This window comes from Culex pipiens, chromosome 2 (assembly GCF_016801865.2).
Source record: "Culex pipiens pallens isolate TS chromosome 2, TS_CPP_V2, whole genome shotgun sequence".
Taxonomy (NCBI): domain Eukaryota; kingdom Metazoa; phylum Arthropoda; class Insecta; order Diptera; family Culicidae; genus Culex; species Culex pipiens.
The window spans coordinates 80,858,933-80,875,743 of record NC_068938.1 but is presented as its reverse complement, the minus strand read 5'-3'; the positions used below and the strand labels follow the sequence as shown (position 1 = coordinate 80,875,743).

Genomic DNA, 16,811 nt, shown 5'->3' with positions numbered 1-16,811 from the left:
ACTTTCATCGACATTTTCTTAACTATAGTAAACTAACTTTTTAAACTTTTCAAAATTTTATGAAAAGTTCTTTTTGAGGTACTTTGAACACTTTTCTACCACGGTCAGTATGATTCTAAACAATTCCGTACGTATCTTAATTGTACTCTTCATTTTGCGGAAAAATCTCAAACCTATCAAAGTCACCCCGGCTATCAAAGTCACCCCGTTTTACGGTATATTTGGTTGAAAACTATTTATTGGATGTTAAATATTGGTCAGTTATATTTAGTTAAAGTCTCTCAAGGCATTTTCAACATGAATGTACCGAATTTCAGTGACTTTTCTGAAGAAATGTCCCATAAAATCGAAAAACAATCTTCGAAAAAAAGTTGATCATTCGACGAAATACTTCGGTATACCCCGGAAAATGAAAAAGAGAAAAAGACAGAGCCCTTCCTTAACAGTGCCAAATATCAGACATACCGAATTTTTTATCATTAGTTTGTGCTACAAAACACACCGTGCCATTAGTGGCTGAGATGTTGGAATTAGAAAATCGTGGGCTGATATCTTCAATTATCTTATTTGTTTAACTTTTATCCACTTTATCTCAGCAATCAGAAGCCAAATCTTCAATGTTTTTTAGGCATTTTTAAAGAAATTTTCCGGACCTCTTGAAAAAAATATTTAGTTTAAAGTTAAGTGGTTATATAAAAAACGGCGCACTTTAACAGTGCTTTTCAATTTAAAATTAGATTTTTCATTTAAACCCGACGTAATTTTTTTTTGTTAAATTTCTGAAAAACCAAACCATTACCTTTACAACCCACAGGTCTTGGCGGTATTCTCTTTTTTTCCCTAGTTCCCTTCCAGCCCGTGATTTTATGTGAAAAATAATATTTCAACAATCGTTTTTTACGTTTGAATTCTTTGTCAAAACTTTGCCCAAGATACAAAATCGATCAGAAAATTCTTCCAAAAGATAGTTGAATGGAACCTAGTATGGACAAACCAACGGCATAAATAGGCTTATGGGACCCTAACATCAAGTTGTAGTTGCAAAATTATAAAAATGAATAAAAAATCACAAAATTGACCGGTTTTGTAAAGTAGTCATAATCTAACAAAAGCTACAATTTATTTAATTACTCATAAGGGTGGTTATAGTTTGTTACCAGAAGTGTTTTATAATTATCAACAAAAAAAGTGTTTGGGAAATGTTCAAAGTGTCAATGAAAAAAGTTTTGAATTGAAATTGGAAAGTTTTGAATTGCAAAAGGAATTTAATTGAGTGGTTTTCTAAAGGAAATGTTCGTTATATAAGCTATGGGAAAATTAACGTTTATAGGAACTCTTTTGCCTTCCTCATTGAGGTAAGGCTAGAATCCTGCTCTAAAATTGAACTTTTTATTTAAAGCTCGAAAACCCATCTTGATATATACATATCGACTCAGAATCGAAAACTGAACAAATGCCTGTGTGTATGTGTGTGTGTATGTGTGTGTGTGTATGTGTGTGTGTATGTGACCAATAATGTCACTCAGTTTTCTCAGCACTGGCTGAACCGATTTTGACCAAGCTAGTCGCATTCGACTTGGTTTAGGATCCCATACGGTGCTATTGAATTGTTTGAAGTTTCGATAAGTAGTTCATAAGTTATTTATAAAAATGTGTTTTCGCATATTTTCGGAAGTTGAATAAATGGCAGTAAACTGAACCAAACATAATCAGGTTATACATCGTTGAAAGACCTTTCCAACGAGTCCAAACATTGATAATCTGGCAACCCTGTCTCGAGTTCTGACCACTTTAGTGATATTTATGTACTTTTTTGTAGCCGGATCTCACTTAAATGTATGTAAACAATGTCCGTATCCATCATCCGACCCATCGCTGGTTAGGTAATCAAAAGACCTTTCCAACGAGTTTAGAACATTGAAGATCTGGCAACCCTGTCTCGAGATATGGCCACTTAAGTGATATTTATAAAAGTAAGTAAATCTTTCCCTGTTCCTGAGGGGAACACCCGTGAAGAGTACCGGGGCCGGCATTTGCAAAGCGAATTCAGTGACAGTTTATTAATCAACTTAATGTTAACATGTTATGGTTAATGTTTGCATTCCATAGGTTGTCTTCCTAAGGTGTCTTTATAAGGTCCAGTTTGTGACGATACACTACCTTCCCTTTACTAAGCAATCGAATCCAGATGGAAAGAGATCACCAGTTTTGTTGTTCCGAGCCGGGATTTGAACCCCGATCTGCCGCTTACGAGGCGGAAGCGTTACCACTGGGCTACGTGGCTCGGTAAAGTGATATTTATGCACATTTCTATTCCAGATCTAAAAAATGGATGAAATTTGTGTCCAACCCCATCATATCACCCATTGTTGGTAATGAGTTAGGAAGGCTCCAACCACATAGGTGGATTAAGTTATTTTTTCCTATTAAATAAGTTGTGCCTGACCTTTCCGTTGCACCTTAAACCTTTTCACAATTTGTTGAAAACTTCTACTTTAGTAATTTGAACACTGCTCAACTAAGCTTAGTGTAATTCCATACCATTTCGTTCGTATTTGATTCATATTGTTCATTTTGTCAACCTTGTCACCCCGATTTACGGTACTAATTATTTGCTCTGACATTTCATCTGCACACATTCCAAACCAGGTCAAGAATGTCCCGGTTCCGATTGCTCCGAAATTTCCCAAAATGCGACAAGAATGACGCGCTTGTCATGCCATATCGTTGTCCTCGTTGTTGCACTGCCATGACTATCTCTCTGTGTGTGTGTTTTATTTGGCTAGATTGACAGAAAGCCGCTCAAGGATCGGTTTCAATTTGCCAATTTATTTCCAATTGAAGAGTGAGCACTCGTCGTCGTCGTCTGTGTTGGTGCTGCAGATTTTGCCGCTGCACTTGTCACGAGAGAAAGAGTGACTTTCGGCCGGACGCCAAAATGAATTCGGGTCAAGCGACTGACGCGGGGAGCAAAAATTAAAAAAAAAAAGCTTCAGAGGTCAGCAGCGGATGGATTTTAATTATCTCTGGCGGAAGTTTCTGACATTTGAAAATTTCGAGTGAGCTTGTCAGATTGGTTGTTTTATTTTCGTTTTTTTTATCTGGTTTTTGCTTGGTGAATGAAATTTTGAGCACAATGAGGTCAGTTTTATAAGAGTGAAGTGGCACTTGGCACGAGAAATGAGTGCAGTGATGAATTTTAGATAATTAAGAACAATTTTGGTGCTTTTCAAACAGCTTTCTGACTCACATAACATGAATAGATCTGAACTGTAAATAAAAATAAAATTCTCTGAATTCTTCAACCTGGTACTTAATAGCCCTTGTAGATCGTCCCAGTGGGTGATTACCAGATTGATAAATTACCCTCCGGGATCCAGTTAGATAAATAAGGAAATTTAATCAATTAGCAAACCAAGGGCTCTAATTTCCTTAACATTCCGGCCAGCACAACTCGTCACCATCACCCGTCCCAAATGTGCCACATTGCCATCCTACCCTTCTAGAAGTTTTCCCGGCCACCACAACCAGTTTCGATAAATAAAAATTAAAACTTTACGTCACCACGTGGCCAACAACCCCCGGCAGCAGCTTCAGCTTGTTTACTCTCGGAGTGGCCCAGTTTCCGTCCCAGCAGTTCCGGGGGCCATAAAATTCACCCATTTCAATCTTATTATTACATTATCCCCCTCCCCCTCTCTCCCCTGATATCACTCCCAAAACATAACCTTCAACTTGGGGTAAATAGGAGGGAAGGGGCTCCCGAAACCACCACGGAGAAACCGTTGCCAGCAAATGACAGGCTGGAGCCGAAGAGAGAGATACTAATCGATATTCCTCCGGCTTCGGTGTGGGCCAGGCCAGGATCTGGCTTGCCCTTTCCACCGCAGCGTTGCATCAGGGTAGTTCTCTGGGAATTTGTACTTTATAATAACCTTGCATTTTTCGAGACGAGATTTGTCTGACCACGCCTTCCGTCAGACGGGGAATTAAATGTTGGCCCCGGTCTAACCTAGAGGGTTAGGTCGTTGGCTCAATCCAGGTGTAGGAGTCGTCTTCCTGGGTCCTGCCTCGGTGGAGTCGCTGGTAGGCAGTTGGACTAACAATCCAAAGGTTGTCAGTTCGAATTCCGGGGTGGATGGAAGCTAAGGTGTAAAAAGAGGTTTGCAATTGCCTCAACAATCAAGCCTTCGGACACCTAGTTTCGAGTAGGAATCTCGCAATCGAGAACGCCAAGGCAATGCTGTAGAGCGAATAATTTGATTTTTGATTTGAATAATTTTGCTTCATAACTAATATTAAAATATTTATCTAATTTTATCAAAGTTATGAATTGGAAAAAGAAGTATTAGGGTAATTCTTCGCCAACTCACACGAAATTGGAAAAAAAGATGTACCGACCTTTCTTCAATTTGGGAGGTTTTTTTTGTCACTGATTACGAATTCAAAGTCCAAAGTTTTTCAATATCTCGTGACGGAGGGGTGGTACGACCCCTTCCATTTTTGAACATGCGAAAAAAAGAATTCATTTTCAATAATTTGCAGCCTGAAAAGGTGATGGTTTTGAAATTTGGTGTCAAAGGGACTTTTATAAAAAAAATTGATTTGATAACATACTCAGACTCCCAAAAAAAAATTTATTTTTCAAAAGATTCTGGCATTTTTCGTTCCTCACCTGTAATTTTTTTGGGGCATAACATTTAATGGTGAATTTTATGTACTTAAGTTTTGTGCTATATGTACTGAAAATTGGCAAAGTATCTATGAATTCTTTCTAATACATTTCTACCAAAACATTTTTTTTAAATTCAATTAACAATCGATTTTACATGTATTTTCTATAAACATTTCAATTTTAGTCAATAATATTTTTTTGCCGCCTGTTTTGTTTTAAGAAATTTAAAAAGGGGGGGAGCAAACAACTTGAAATGAAATTTTCAATGCCAGGGCAGACGGTTATAACAAAATTCATGGCATTTCAATAACAAATACTGTTAAAATTAAAAAAAAAGTGTTATGGAATATTCTTGCAGAATCCATTTTTGTATAAGAGTTTAATAACAATTTTTGTTATCAAAACAAAATTTGTTATTGGTCTGATATTGATTGACAGCCAAAACAACTTTTTTTAATTATGGAAGAATACCTACAACTGTTATTAGGATGATCGGATTAGTTGTTAAAATAAAAAAAAAAGAATAACAAAGATTTGTTCGAAGAATAACTCAAAATGTTATTAGTCTGTTATTATAATAACAATCCAATAACAAAAAAATCATAACGGCGAATAACAAATCTTGTTATAAATAACTTAAAATGTTATTGGCCTAGTATTTTCAAATATCAAAAAATGTTATTCCCGCGATATTTCCGTCTGTTCGAGTGGCCTTAAAAATGTGATTTATTTTGTATCAAATTTCATGATTTAAGTAATAACTTTATAAGATAAAAACATATTTTAATTGGTTTCTATATACCGTAAACCAAGGTGACTTCATAGGTAATTTATTTATAAAATTAACACAATGTCCATGTACGTAGTTTTAAAAAGTATTTTTTTCTAAAAAAATTGCTTTAAAAAAAGTTGCGTTTAATATTTTAATTTTAAAAACCTGAGTGACTTTGATAGTAACTGAGTTTTTTTTTACAAATTTATGCCGTAGAGTGAGAATAATTTAGTCAAATTGATTATTAGTAAGGTTTCCAAAGTTTTATTTAAAAAATATATATAATTTATTAATTTGGAAATTGCAATAAGATTTATATAAATTTGAGGTTCAGCAAACAAAAAATCAGGGTTTGATCCAAATTCATTAGAAATTTTTATTATTATGAAAATAATCAATTTTACAAATTTCTGTAGAAAATTGTTTTACTGAAAATATGAAAATTGACCAAGCTACCATGCTCAGAATTATTCCCTGTTGCTTTAAAGAAATAATTGCTCAGAAAAAATGATGGTAATATTCATCAGGAAATGGTGACAGATTTTGTGTCAAAAAAATATTATTTTTTTCCAGAAAATGATGAATTTTCATCAGTTTTTGATTAATATTCATTTGGTTCATATTTTAACACATTTTTTATGTAATATTACTCAAAAAAGATGTAATATTGAACCTACCACATTTTCAACATTCCAAAATTCTTTTTTTTTTCAGTGTAAGTAATATCGAGTTTATATAAATGTTTTTTTTTTTAAGTAGAAATATGTTGTCCTTATTTGTATTTTGTAAAAAAAAACATATTATTGATATTGCTGTACAAAAAAATTATTAAAAATTGAATAAAACAAAAGCTTGACAAATATGATGATATTCATATCAAAAGCAGGTTAATATTTTAATGGATTTAATTTATTTATTTTTTAATTGATAATCAATGTTTGAGAGCATCTTATTTCATTTCTGAATTTAATTTTAACAAATATTCATTAAAATAAAAATTAACTTTTTACACTCCTAATTCATTTAAAATATTTATGCTACATCAATTTATAAGATGAAAAGCAGTGTAATACCTATAATCATAATGTTAGCCAGGGGTTCTACCTTCCATCATTGCGGGCCAAATTTAAATTTTCTGAGGCGAATTTGGACCAATGATTATATTCTAACTACAAAATATATTTCTTAGTTTTTGCTGCAGTAGAATAAAATACTATCACTTTTCTGGTTTGCAACAAAAAAATCTAAGAATACTTAAGGGCAGGGTTGTTAAAATGTCAAAATATCAGCTCTCATCAACTACAATTTTCCCGCCTGTATATTCATGCCTCAAATATAACCGCTCTTCTCTCCTTATTGAAACTCTCAGCGCCAAACCTAACCGAACACGTTTTCGTGTCTACAAACTCGCGATTGACATTTTCCCTTTCTCTCTCATTACCGCTTCCACGATCATCCTACCGCAACAGCGTTTAAACACAAAACCAATTTCGCAAACGCAGTTCAACGGGACGTCATGCGTGTTCGGCTCCTAATTGCCATCTCGCGTTCTCTCATTGCAGTTTTCGGAGAGATTGAGAGACTCAGCGGCGAGAGCGCAGAGTCGATGAAAAGGGAAGGAGTGATAGAGAGAGAATGACCTCGCTTGGAATCACGCGACACAAGAAGAGATCTCACAAGCTATAGTGACGGCCGCTATACTCTCGGATGTTTTTGGTGCAGAGATAATCAGTTGATAGCTTTTCTATCACTCATTTGCAACACTGCTTAAGAGTAAGAAATTGAAAACAAAAAATACAAATGTAATTTTCAAATATTTGATTCAGTTGAATATTTTCAATTTGGATTCAGTTCTTCGAAACTATAAAAAAAAGCTTCAAAACATTGTGAAAAACAGAATAAAATAGCTGCCAAAATTCACATCCTACTTCCCGATAGCCCAAATGTCAATCTTTTACACCCTTAGACAAAGTTGTAGGGAATTGAATTTCCTACAAGAATCTCACCTTGGACCTATATGGATTTGATTTAGTTATTGCCTTATTACAAACTTCTACTCAAACAGTATTTTATTGTAGCAAAAATCCGATGGTAAAATCGCTTGCTAAAGCGAGTACAGAAGACACTAAATTTTACAACAGCATATAAGCATGTTTTTCAAAAAAAAGTTGCAACCTGCGGGATTCAAACCCATCACGCAACAGAAGAGATTGGTGCCTTAGCCCGCTCGGCCATCAGACCGATTAAGAATGGATGGAATAAATCCATATATCAGCATGACCAAGCATGACATTTCGGTCAAGTAGATTTCCCATACTGATAGCCTGCATATTCAGGGTTTAATATTACATAAATTTTATAAAATAATGCAAAAAAATGTACCCAGGCCTTTTACACGCGGCCTGATTTTTTTTTTGCTGTGTGTAAAACGTTGAATATATCATTAAAATCATTGAAACTGAGAAAAGGTTTATAAAAAAAACTGATTTAATTTTGTTTAAATCATAGCTTCCATGTAATTTTATTCTCATTAAAATATTATGTAAAGAACAAGACTCAAATGTGTTTTGTACCCCTTTAAAAAGCAAACATATTTCAATTTTTAAAAAACTGATTGATGAACTCGCGTTTCTCCAGAGAATCGCTCATCATCGAGCCGTTTCGAGTGAATGAGAAACGAAAATCATCAGCCGAAAAGCTCCTTTGCTCCGCTGCGCCTCTGTCAATAGAGACGCTTAGGTTAAAGATATTGTGATTTTAGGCTAAATTTCCCCAAACTCGACCATCTCTACCTGATGCCCCCACCCTCCGAAAAATCTGCAAAGGAAACCCCGAACCGGATAAGCGCAAACTTTTTCCCGGGCTATGAGCTTTAATTTTTCGTTCCGTTTTTACCTTCCTAGGAGAGTGAGAGAGAGAGAGCAAGGGAGAAATCCAATCGAATTATTTTGTTTTCCCCCGGACCAGCATTTTGCTTTTTGGTCGCATTCGGAAATGGAACCGACACGGGATGAAATTATGAATAAAATTAACCTCAATCGCAAGAATTAATCCCAAAAGATGGGGAGCGGGAAAACTTTGTGTGCTTCCCGGAACGGACCTTACGAAACGAAAATGGAAATGCGGTGCAGCTTTTGGCTTGGTGGATTTTCTGGGGACTTTTGATCTTTCAGATTTCTATTTTTAATTCTGATGAGCTTGATTTGCTGATATTTTGCAAGTGACATTTGCAATAATAGAAATTGCTTTTTGGTTGATTAGTATCTTTTCTGGAATGGATGCATCACGTTTAATAAAATGTTATAATCAACTTTAAACTAGTGTTAGACCAAAGCAAAGCAACGACCTGCCTTATCAATTTCTTCGAACGGGAAATCCCCTTCCTTCCGGAAGTCATCGCCCTATAAAGGCAACTCAAAGAACATAATCTTCATTGTCTGAGTCTAAAAGGGTCATCCACAAGCCCCGTGATTGGGTTATGAAAATACACACATTTGTTAACCACGTTGTATATGGATGATCTCTGAACTAGGTCCAGGGTTTTTTTGCCTCTGTCATAAGTAGGTAGTTATTTTACGTCGCGCAGAACAATTCCTGGTGGTTGCTCCCCTTTAGTGGCAAAGTGGAAAAATTTAATTAATTTTCCCAGCGTCCATTACCTGGCCAAGTCTGGGGGGTCCTCGTGAGGAATGAGGCAATCTGTCTACCGTTTTTTTTATATATTTTGTTGGCTTCTTCTCAGAGCCGGGCCTCCCGGCTTTACACCCTCGGCTAGGGTGGTTATAAATCATCGAGATTATCGAGATTATGGCGGCACAGTTTCCACGAGTTCCGTCACCTCGCCCCCGTGGTGGAGCTTCTTTTTTCTCGCGAGGGGTTTTCCTGGATTTTTGCGCGGTCTTCATATTTTGTCCCACTGACACTACTCCTCTATCACTTTTCCGATGTGGATTTTTTTTTCTGTGGAGCCATCCGGTCTGGTTTTGTATAATTCCTGTTTTTATCTCATTTTGCGCTATATATCACGCTGAAATTTATTGCCACCATTTGGTTTGAATATTTTTCCTGCTTCCATCTGCGGAGTGATATTGAAACTGAGGAGCAACTTTGGACAAGGGGTTTTTTCAATTTTCAGTGAGGAATAAAATATAAAAAAACTGGGTCAATAAAAAAACAAGTTGGCCGAATTATCCCGTAAAGTTGTTTCCTGTAATATCGTAGACTATAAAAACCCCAAAAACCCATACACTTTTTCTTAGAATATTAAACATTTTCAAATATATCTCTTCAATTCAAAGATATCTCAAGTTAGAAGAAAAATACTTATTTTAGAAAGGAAAATGTTTCTAGAGTCTGAATTGCTACACTAAAAAAACTGATTTTGAGGGTTTGCTGTAATACTGTTGACAAAATCATTCATAGAAAGCAAAGATTGCGAGTTATGGCTTATCTACAATCACGTAGCTCAGAAAATTGTATTTAGCTTAGGAATTTGAATCAATGGAAATGAATCTGATCTTCTACAATGGAAAAAGTAATCAAATTAGAAACTTTAAGTATGGATTTAAAAAATCTACGGTAAGTTAACGTTACCATATCAAAGGTAAACAAACAACTGCATAGCAACGTATATCACCCAAGAGAATTTACTAAGTTAATTGTAGAAGACAGCCATAAGTTCCGTTCTAAGTAATTGTAGATAGTTCATTTGATTTTTTTTTTGTTTTTGGCAAAGTTGCTGAAATCGGAACGTTAGTATCGTAAACAACACTTATTTTCGAAAAACCCAAAAATTGTAACTTTTTATTTGCAACTACTCTTCTGAAATCACTAAAGCTTCAAACCCTCATCATTTTCCGAAAATCTACTATCCTCTAAATTCTGCAATCAAAACCACTGAGCAGTTGTTAAAAAAGACAAAATAATTTTTAATGCCAATACATCAACAAATTCATGAACATAATTATTATTTAATAAAGCTTGAGCGCCTTCAATGAACTTTGCATCAAAACATTTAAAATCTCAAAAAACTTAACAGAGCAGTTCTCTCACATTACGGTTTTTCGATTTTTTTTTTTGTATTTTTTTATCCGGCTGAAACTTTTTTGGTGTCTTTGGTATGCCCAAAGAAGCCATTATTCATCATTAGTTTGTCCATATAATATTCCATACAAATTTGGCAGCTGTCCATACAAAAATGATGCATGAAAATTAAAAAAATCTGTATCTTTTCAAGGATTTTTTTTATCGATTTGGTGTCTTCGGCAAAGTTGTAGGTTGCAAGCTGGGTGATGAATAGAGAGAATGTGTAACGTGATTTTCGAATGATCCCACTTTGTTTACATCTACAAAGTAGGAGGCTGTTCAAGCATAAGCATGACTTTTTTCTTGCTGGTAAATGCGCTGTTTTATAATCAGTAGTATCTGGGTGATGAATAGAGAAAATGTTTAACGTGATTTTCGAATGATTCCACTTTGATTACATCTACAAAGTAGGAGGCTGTTCAAGCACAAGCATGACTTTTTTCTTACTGGTAAATGAGCTGTTTTATAATCAGTGGAATGTGTTTTATTTTTTCTAGTTCTAGATTTTTTTTTGCTGGAAAATTGTGTGTGTTTTCAAGTTTCGATCGTTTAGAAGAGGTTTTTCCTTTTTACGGGTGACGAAGAACTGTGACAAAAATGTCTTTCTGTGATGTCGCAGATAAATTCCCTGGCTGATTTTGGAATCCTGCAGCTCTTCCTGGTCTAGCGAAAAAACATCGCTAATTCTAGTGAAGCTGATCCACAAAATAGAGAAGATTTCCACTAAACCTGTAGATTTTCAAACGGTATCAAACAATAAAGACAGCTTTTGGATGGATACATTTCTTGACTTCAACTCCAGGTCCTCAAAAGCCACACATTTTTCATTCTTGCAAAAAAAAACACATTTTTTAATGATCGATAACAATACTCTTTACTTTTGACGAACAGTAAATTGGTTCCACTTTGACAGTTCAAAATTGAGGCCGTTTTGCGAACCACTATTCAGCACCCAGGTTGCAAGGTAAAAAAACGGTGATTTTTTTATTTCATTTTTTGTCACCAAAACTTGTTTTGCAAAAATAAAAAACACTATTTATATGTTTTAGAGGACATCAAATGGCAACTTTTCAGAAATTTCCAGAATGGGCAAAAAATCTTTGACCGAGTTATGATTTTTTGAATCAATACAGATTTTTTCAAAAAATCGAAATATTGGTCGCAAAAATTTTTCAACTTCATTTTTCGATGTAAAATCGAATTTGCAATCAAAAAGTGCTTTAGTAATTTTTTGATAAAGTGCACCGTTTACAAGTTCACGGATAGAAATCCTGTCCGAAAATTCGTAAACAAATTGTTTTAAAATCGATAACATCGATTGTTTTCATTTTCGTTTACAATGTTTTCAAAAATGAAAACATTCTCCTCGATTTCGAAAACTTTTGTTTTCGAAAGCGCAACTTTTGTTTTCGAAAACGCAACTTTTTCCGTCACCATTTTACGGAGCGTAACAACTGTCAAAACGCAGCCTAAATCAAAACGTCAACCCAAACGTCGTGACAGTTTGTTTGTGATTCGGGAGAAAAAAAAAGTTGCCGGTGTCCCGAAAACAGGTTCCGGAGGGTGCCAAATTAAGTGTAGTTCGGCAGCAACAATTGCTGCCCAAGAGTCCAGCTGCAAAGACCGCCAACAAAATCGTTCCGGTCAACCGGGACGAGATTAAAAGTGCTTTCGGAGGTGGTGAAATCACCTGTCCACGAAAATCAAAGTCGATCCGCACCGCCGCCTGACAAGTGATCGAAAGGACCAGTACAGGTATAGTTCTGAAATGAAAGACGGAGCCGTTGCCAACGACCACCCTCGAGTAGATGGAAAGCGGTCCATCGCCGGAACCTCCTCCTCATCCTGCTCCACGGCCGCCGAGGAAGATGTTGGCCAGCGGGAGGAAATCAACAACGAGCCGTTGCCGTGCTGCCGTTGATTGACGTCCCTTTGAAACTTCAAACAGAGAAGGAGGAGGAAGTGAGGTTCTCGAGGGTGGTTGTTGGCAACGGTTCCGTCTTTCATTCCAGAACTGAACCTGTACTGATCCTTCCGAGCACTTTTGTCAGAAACAACGGTGCGGATCGCATTTGACTTCTCCCGGACAGATGATTTCGCCACTTCCAAAAGCACTTTTAAGCCCGGTACCGGAACGACTTTGTTATCTCCTCCTCCTCCTCCTCCTCCTCCTCCTCCTCCTCCTCCTCCTCCTCCTCATCCTCCTCCTCCTCCTCCTCCTCCTCCTCCTCCTCCTCCTCCTCCTCCTCCTCCTCCTCCTCCTACTCCTCCTCCTCCTCCTCCTCCTCCTCCTCCTCCTCCTCCTCCTCCTCCTCCTCCTCCTCCTCCTCCTACTCCTCCTCCTCCTCCTCCTCCTCCTCCTCCTCCTCCTCCTCCTCCTCCTCCTCCTCCTCCTCCTCCTCCTCCTCCTCTCCTCCTCCTCCTCCTCCTCCTCCTCCTCCTCCTCCTTCCTCCTCCTCCTCCTCCTCCTCCTCCTCCTCCTCCTCCTCCTCCTCCTCCTCCTCCTCCTCCTCCTCCTCTCGCGGTCAAGCTTCGGTCGTGCAGAAGGCGCTGAATACCCACACTCACACACTACATTACACTCTACCACCACAAAACTGTAATCTCACAATCTTCAATTCTACAATTCTTATTTCAAAAATTCTAAAAATCTAAATTTCTAAATTTTTAAAACTCTCAAGACCTTAAATTCTAAAATTCTAGGATTCTTAAGCTAAATTTGAAATTCACACACACACATTTCTAAATAAATTTTAAAATTTAAAATTTTATTTAATATTCTGAAATTACAGATTTATTAAATTCTAAAATTTCATTTCTAATATTCTACAATTCAAAAATTAAAAATAGATTCAAAAATTCTGAAATTGTTTAACTATTAAATTCTAAAACTATTATATTTTATAATTCAGAAATTTCAAATTTATTAAATTCTAAAATTCCAAATTCTGAAATTCTAAGATTTTAATCTTCTGTAATTTTAAAATTATTAAATTACAAAATAATAAAATTCTTAAATTCCAAAAATTTTCATTCTTAAATTTTAAAATTTCAAAACTCAATACTTTTCAAATTTTAATAACCTTAATTCAAAAATTCAAGACTCTTCTGAATTTCTACATTTCTAGATTTCTAAAATTCTAAATTTCCAAAACACAGAAATTCTCAAAATTTATTCTTCCTCAATTCTTCAATTCTATATTTATATATATGAGATTCTAAAATTCTATGATTCCAATGTTCAGAAATTTTTAAATTCTATATTTTTTTTATTTAAATTAATTAAAAATTTCGAAAATTCTAAATTTTTCAACATCTCAATTTCTTAATTTCAAAATTTCTTAATTTTTATACTTCTAAATTGAGAATTTCTTAAATTCTAAAATTCAAAGATCCTAAAATTTAAAAATTTTAACATTTTGAAGTTCAAAAAATATGAAATTTTAAAACTTTGAATTATTAAATTTTTAAATTCGAAAACTTTAAGTTTTGAAATTTAAAATTTCTAAAATTCAAAAACACTGAAACACTAAAATCTAAAATTCTATAATTCTAAAGTTCTTTAATCTTTAAACAATAAAATTTTGTAAAATTTAAGGATTGAAATTCTAAAATTTGAATATTCTAAAAATTCTTAAAGTCTAAAATGTTCAAATTGTAATAGTCTAAAATTTCAAAATTGTAATAGTAGTATTAAGTTCTAAAATTCTATGATTCTAAAATTCAAAAATTCCAAAATTCTAAAATTCTAAAATTCTAAAATTCTAAAATTCTAAAATTCTAAAATTCTAAAATTCTAAAATTCTAAAATTCTAAAATTCTAAAATTCTAAAATTCTAAAATTCTAAAATTCTAAAATTCTAAAATTCTAAAATTCTAAAATTCTAAAATTCTAAAATTCTAAAATTCTAAAATTCTAAAATTCTAAAATTCTAAAATTCTAAAATTCTAAAATTCTAAAAATTCTAAAATTCTAAAATTCTAAAATTCTAAAATTCTAAAATTCTAAAATTCTAAAATTCTAAAATTCTAAAATTCTAAAATTCTAAAATTCTAAAATTCTAAAATTCTAAAATTCTAAAATTCTAAAATTCTAAAATTCTAAAATTCTAAAATTCTAAAATTCTAAAATTCTAAAATTCTAAAATTCTAAAATTCTAAAATTCCAAAATTCTAAAATTCTAAAATTCTAAAATTCTGAAATTCTAAAATTCTAAAATTCTAAAATTCTAAAATTCTAAAATTCTAAAATTCTAAAATTCTAAAATTCTAAAATTCTAAAATTCTAAAATTCTAAAATTCTAAAATTCTAAAATTCTAAAATTCTAAAATTCTAAAATTCTAAAATTCTAAAATTCTAAAATTCTAAAATTCTAAAATTCTAAAATTCTAAAATTCTAAAATTCTAAAATTCTAAAATTCTAAAATTCTAAAATTCTAAAATTCTAAAATTCTAAAATTCTAAAATTCTAAAATTCTAAAATTCTAAAATTCTAAAATTCTAAAATTCTAAAATTCTAAAATTCTAAAATTCTAAAATTCTAAAATTCTAAAATTCTAAAATTCTAAAATTCTAAAATTCTAAAATTCTAAAATTCTAAAATTCTAAAATTCTAAAATTCTAAAATTCTAAAATTCTAAAATTCTAAAATTCTAAAATTCTAAAATTCTAAAATTCTAAAATTCTAAAATTCTAAAATTCTAAAATTCTAAAATTCTAAAATTCTAAAATTCTAAAATTCTAAAATTCTAAAATTCTAAAATTCTAAAATTCTGAAATTCTAAAATTCTAAAATTCTAAAATTCTAAAATTCTAAAATTCTAAAATTCTAAAATTCTAAAATTCTAAAATTCTAAAATTCTCAAATTCCAAAATTCCCAAAGTCCGTTATTCTCAAATTCCCAAAATCTCAAATTCCCTAATTCCCTAATTCTTTAATTCCCAAATTCACAAATTCCCAAATTCCTAAATTCCCAAATTCTTAAGTTCCCAAAATCCCAAATTTTCAAATTCTTAAATTCCCAAATTGCCAAACTCTCAAATTCTCAAATTTCTAAATTCCTAAATTCCCAAATTCACAAATTCCTCAATTCTCAAATTCTTAATTTCCCAAATTCCCAAATTCCTAAATTCTCAAATTCCCATATTCCTAAAAATAAAATCAAAAATTCTAAAATTCAAAAATTCAAAATTTCAAAAATTCAAAAATTTAGAAATTCAATAATTTAACAATTCAAAACTTCAATTATTCAAAAATTTCAAAATTCCTTTATTTCTCAATTCCTAAATTCCTAAATTCCTATATTCCTAAATTCCTAAATTCCTAAATTCCTAAATTCCTAAATTCCTAAATTCCTAAATTCCTAAATTCCTGAATTCCTAAATTCCTAAATTCCTTAATTCCTAAATTCCTAAATTTTTTTAATTCCTAAATTCCTAAATTCCTAAATTCCAAAATCCCTAATTCCTAAATTCCTAAATTCCCAAATTACTAAATTCCTAAATTCCTAAATTGCTAAATTCCTAAATTCCCAAATTCACAAATTCCTCAATTCTCAAATTCTTAATTTCCCAAATTCGCAAATTCTTAAATTCCCAAATTCCCAAATTCCTAAATTCTCAAATTCCCAAATTCTTAAAAAAATACTAAAATTCAAAAATTCAAAATTTCAAAAACTCAAAAATTAAAAAAAATAGAAATTTAATAATTTAACAATTCAAAACTTCAATTATTCAAAACTTTCAAAATTCCTTTATTTTTCAATTCCGAAATTCCTAAATTCCTAAATTCCTAAATTCCTAAATTCCTAAATTCCTAAATTCCTAAATTCCCAAATTCCTAATTCATAAATTCCTAAATTCCTAAATTCCTAAATTCCTAAATTCCTAAATTCCTAAATTCCTAAATTCCTAAATTCCTAAATTCCTAAATTCCTAAATTCCTAAATTCCTAAATTCCTAAATTCCTAAATTCCTAAATTCCTAAATTCCCAAATTCATAAATTCCTAAATTCCTAAATTCCTAAATTCCTAAATTCCTAAATTCCTAAATTCCTAAATTCCTAAATTCCTAAATTCCTAAATTCCTAAATTCCTAAATTCCTAAATTCCTAAATTCCTAAATTCCTAAATTCCTAAATTCCTGAATTCCTAAATTCCTAAATTCCTAAATTCCTAATTTCCTAAATTCCTAAATTCCTAAATTTCTAAATTCCTAAATTGCTAATTTCTTAAATTCCTAAATTTCTAAATTCCTAAATTGCTAAATTGCTAAATTC

General features: G+C 32.7%; 1 protein-coding gene across 2 annotated transcripts in view; it reads right to left on the bottom strand.

Moving 5' to 3' along the window:
• Positions 1 to 16,811, bottom strand: part of LOC120428131 (uncharacterized) — a 481,672-nt gene that overhangs the window by 432,692 nt on the left and 32,169 nt on the right. The gene's annotated exons all lie outside the window — the stretch shown is intronic.